Raw genomic sequence first — 4273 nt, 5'->3', positions numbered from 1 at the left:
TGTGTGTGTGTGTGTGTGTGTGTGGCCAGCTCAGCCCACCAGGGGGCGGGGCTGGCTGGCATGTGGTGCTGGGGATTGAACCGCGGTCCCTGTGCTTTGCGAAGCTTGTTCTAAGTAGGTGCTTTAGACCACTGAGCCATCTCACTAGGCCCCAGAGCTATTTCTTATTGGATACAATTCTGCCAACCCGTGAGGATTGTCAGAAATGAGAAGAGAGCCTTAAACTTGAAAAACAGGCAACATAGCACAGAAAAAAAAAAAAGAAAGAAAAACTTCGAACTCAAGAAAATGCAGGGCATATATGTAAACATTTTTAATTAGTGTATTCAGAAAACTGAAAGAAAACATTGTATCCAAAAAACAAGAGCAGAATACTGTAAAAAGCAATCAGAGAATAAAGAATTCTTAGAAAATAAATATGTTTATTGGGCTAAGGGTAGGCCTCAAGGGGAAAGTGCTTGCCTAGCATGTACATGATCCCAGGGTTAGTCCCCAGCACTGTAAAAAAAATTATCAAAGTTCAAATTCCAAGAGAAATTTTTATTTTTTTTTATGTATTTGGGACAGGGTCTACAGGGTTTCACTACATATATTGGACTCGTAGTGATTTTCCTGTTTTCAGCCTTCCAAGCACTGGATTATAGGTGTGTGCCACCACGCCCAGGCTCAATCACCATCTCAGTGCGCCCCAGGGGCTGGGCTGGCATAGCAGGCCTGGGATTGAACCCTGGCCGCTGTGCTCTGCCTAAGCAGGTGCTTTAGTCCACTGAGCTATCTGGCTGGCCCTCCAACAGAAATTTTTAAAAATAGAAATGAAGAAGCTACCCAGAAAATAGAGCAAAACAACAGAGACAAAGAAAAAAATACGAGAGCCGGGCTGGTGAGATAGCTCAGCGGACTAAGCACCTGCTTTGGCAGCACAGGGACCGAGAATCCATCCCCGGTCTGCATGCCCCACTGGCCCGCCCCCAGGGTGTGCTGAGCCGGGGACCAATTTCGGGCGACCAAGTTCAGGCGACTGTGTTCGGGCCTGGTGGCGCATTCCTATAATACCAGCACTGGGGAGGCTGAAAACGGGAGGATCACTGGGAGTCAGAGCTACGCAGTGAGACCCTGTACCAAATACATAAAATGAAAAAATATATATCTGAGAGAAAATGTAAGAACTTTCAGAGTTGATCTAGAAAGCCCAGCAAGCAACAATAATTTTTGCAAACTAAAACAGAGGAAAAAGAACAAGTGTTAGAATAGCAGTTGAGGGGCTGGGTATGACATAACGCAATGGCACAGCACTGCCTGGCAAGCTCAGGTCCTGAGTTCATTCCCTGTGCAAAAAACCAAACCAAAACAAAACAACAAAAACCCAGAATAGTAGTAGGTTTCATAACAACGTTGGATAATGAGAGATAAAAAGCAGTGGAGTTCTGAGAAATTGTGTTTTCAAGAGAAGAAGATGATAAGGTAATGATTTCAAATTCTTTTTTTCTTTCTTTCTTTTTTTTTTTTTTCAGAAACAGAGATTGAATTCAGGCCCTTGCTCTTGCCAGGGAAGTGCTTATTCCACTGAGCCATCTCCCCAGCCCCCTGTGATTTCAAATTCTAAGGAAAATGATTTTCAATATAGAATCCTATATATACCAGGCAAAACATTTACCAAGTTTGACAATGAAATAAAAGTAGTTTTAGGTATAGAAGAGCTAAATAAATGTACCTAGGAACTATGCTGTGATGGCTTGTGTCTAGATGTCCCTCTCAAAGGCTCATACATTCCTTGGTGGGGTTTTCAGATCTAGAATGTCAACCCCAATCTAGAGATTGGGATCAAGAGTAGTGGTACTAGATTACTCCACTGATTGCCTTGCAGTTCTGGATGTGGATAATGGGAAGGTCCTTCCCTAAGGGCATGTACCTGGATAGAATATAAGGGACAGAAAGAGGTGTGCTCTTGTCACTTTTCTTTTGTTGCTTGCAGGTTCCTCATTACTTTGCTGTTTTGCTGCCTTGTGCCCACCATAAGCTGTCTCTCTCCTTTGATGCCTTTCTGCCATGCCACCCTGACTTGGAGCCAGCCAACTATGGACTGAACCTCTGCAAATCATGAGCCTAATATAAACTCTTCCCCCTTTAACTTTGAGCGTCTGCTGCATCCAGCACATCTCTCAAAGTTCCCAGGAGGAAAGAGAGCAAGAGGATGGAGAAGTAAAGATAAAAGACAGAAAGCTCAGGTGAGGTGGAGTATTCTCTCCAGATGGGAAGAAATGAGCTGCTCAACCTCCACTGCTAGTGCATTATTTATACACTTGACTGGTTGATGTCACGTGACATCCCTTTGCCTAGCAACCCACTGCTTGAAATTTCCTGGAGTATCTGACATTCTCTGGACCGAAGCAGCATGTTCATTTGGCTTGCCTCGGGAGCTCTTTGTTCTCAGGACGAGTCTTGCTCCAGGCTCTGCATATGTGATCAATGTCCAGCTTCAGCCACTCCCTACATCTCCCCCTTTTCTGTTTTGTAAATGAAAGCAATGAGTGGTCAGTTGAAATTGAAGAAACTGTGTTTGCTCTTCTATAGCTAAAACTATTTTTATTCCATTGTCTAACTTGGTGGGTGTTTTGGCTGGTATAGGAGTTTATATTGAAAACTTTATTAGGCTCACAGTTTGCAGATTACTCCAATCTGAAGAAAATTGTTTTTCTTGTGGTTATGTTTTTCTGCTGGATGTTCAAGACCAAGTTAAAGTGAGACCTGTATTAATTAATTTTTGCTATCTATCAAGGCCACTTACATGTCCTCAGGATTTACCTTGGAACCATGGATAGCACCTCTTAATTCTGTCAGTGTCTGTTATCTGGATGAGTCACAGCCATCGCTTGACTAGGTTGCTTTCTGTGACAGCTGGGGAGATTTTCTTTTTCTCCAGGTGACTCTCCTTAGGCACACTATACAGCACTGATCACTTTCCTTTGTGGTCCCACAATCTCCTTCATCAGAAGACCAGGGATTCACTGAGTCATCGGAAGTCAGAGAAGAGGTTCTTTTATGTCCTGGGTCATCTTGACCTCAGAGCACTAGGGCTAAAACATTAGCTGTCCTCCTAGCCCATCTATTTTTCTAGTTTTTGGTTTCTCAACTTCAGTTGTTGACCATCCAGAAAAAAGGTTAATAACAAAAAAACAAAAAATGAAACAAAACAAAAAGGGCCAGGGAGATGGCTCAGTAGAATGAACACTTGCCTGGCAAGTGCAAGAGCCTGAGTTCAATCCCTGGTTCCGCAAAAAAAAAAAAAAAAAAAAAAAAAAAAAAAAAAAAAAAAGGTTAAAAGCATTACATTGTAATTTTATCTGAATATCAAGCACTTTGAGACACAAAGTAGAACCATTAGTTTTGGTTAACCATGGATGTTCTGTGAGTTGAATCTGTATAGAATGTTAACAGATAACACACACTTTTACATGTAAAATTTGAAACAAAAAGCCATACACAATATTATAGCATACAATCATGATGATGTTTTCTAGCATACTTAACTTTCCATTTTTTCAAATCTTTTATTTATTGGGTACAGGATATCATTAAACAGCTTGGACTACTAGTGATCCTCCTGTCTCAGTCTCCCCAGCACTGGGATTACAGGGGTGCGCCACCATGCCCTGTTTCACTGGCCAGCACAGCACATCCAGAGTTCCGGGGCCAGCATGGCATGTGGTACCAGAGATCAAACCCAGGTCCTTGAGCTTGCCAGGCACGTGCTTAAACTGCCAAGCTACTGCCAAAGCCCCCTTGTTATCCTTTAATGGGATGTACATCATATAAGTTTTTGTCAAAGGCAGATGTCTGAATTGAAAGAAAACTCTATCACTGTAAGCAGTCGTCATTGTGCACTCTGGAAGACCCGCACGCCTGCAGGCCTGAGTATATTCAATATGCTGAAACAATAGTAATAATAGCCACATACAAGCCCTTGTGCCAGAACATCCTTAAATCAAAACCTTATTGTCTAGAAAACTTAATCTTCTGATGATGACAAATGCAAACATCTTACAATAATATATTTTGATAACAATTGTTGGGGTATTTCTCACAAAGCTGTGGTGACCACTGGGACTTCCTGTTGATGAACAAAGGCTGAGGTTTTTACGAGGTAGCTGCTCCTTTATTCATCAAAGGGAATCTTGACCAATAACCTCTCCCCAGCCTAAAGGATTTTTGTTTAATTATATTTATTTATTTATTTATTTATTTATTTATTTATTTATTTTGTATGTGTGTGGCC

The 4273-nt window shown here is 41.8% G+C and overlaps 1 long non-coding RNA gene across 1 annotated transcript in view; it reads left to right on the top strand.

Annotated features, from left to right (window-relative positions):
• The window catches only part of LOC111813734, a 15319-nt gene that overhangs the window by 1599 nt on the left and 9447 nt on the right, over positions 1–4273 (top strand). The window contains exon 2 of the long non-coding RNA XR_002818906.1: positions 1973–2225. This is a non-coding gene — a long non-coding RNA (uncharacterized LOC111813734). The remainder of the gene's footprint in view (positions 1–1972; positions 2226–4273) is intronic.

Source organism: Octodon degus, unplaced genomic scaffold (assembly GCF_000260255.1).
Source record: "Octodon degus isolate 3935 unplaced genomic scaffold, OctDeg1.0 scaffold00218, whole genome shotgun sequence".
Taxonomy (NCBI): Eukaryota; Metazoa; Chordata; class Mammalia; order Rodentia; family Octodontidae; genus Octodon; species Octodon degus.
The sequence above is the reverse complement of the archived record's forward strand: the minus strand, read 5'-3'. Positions and strand labels throughout refer to the sequence as shown.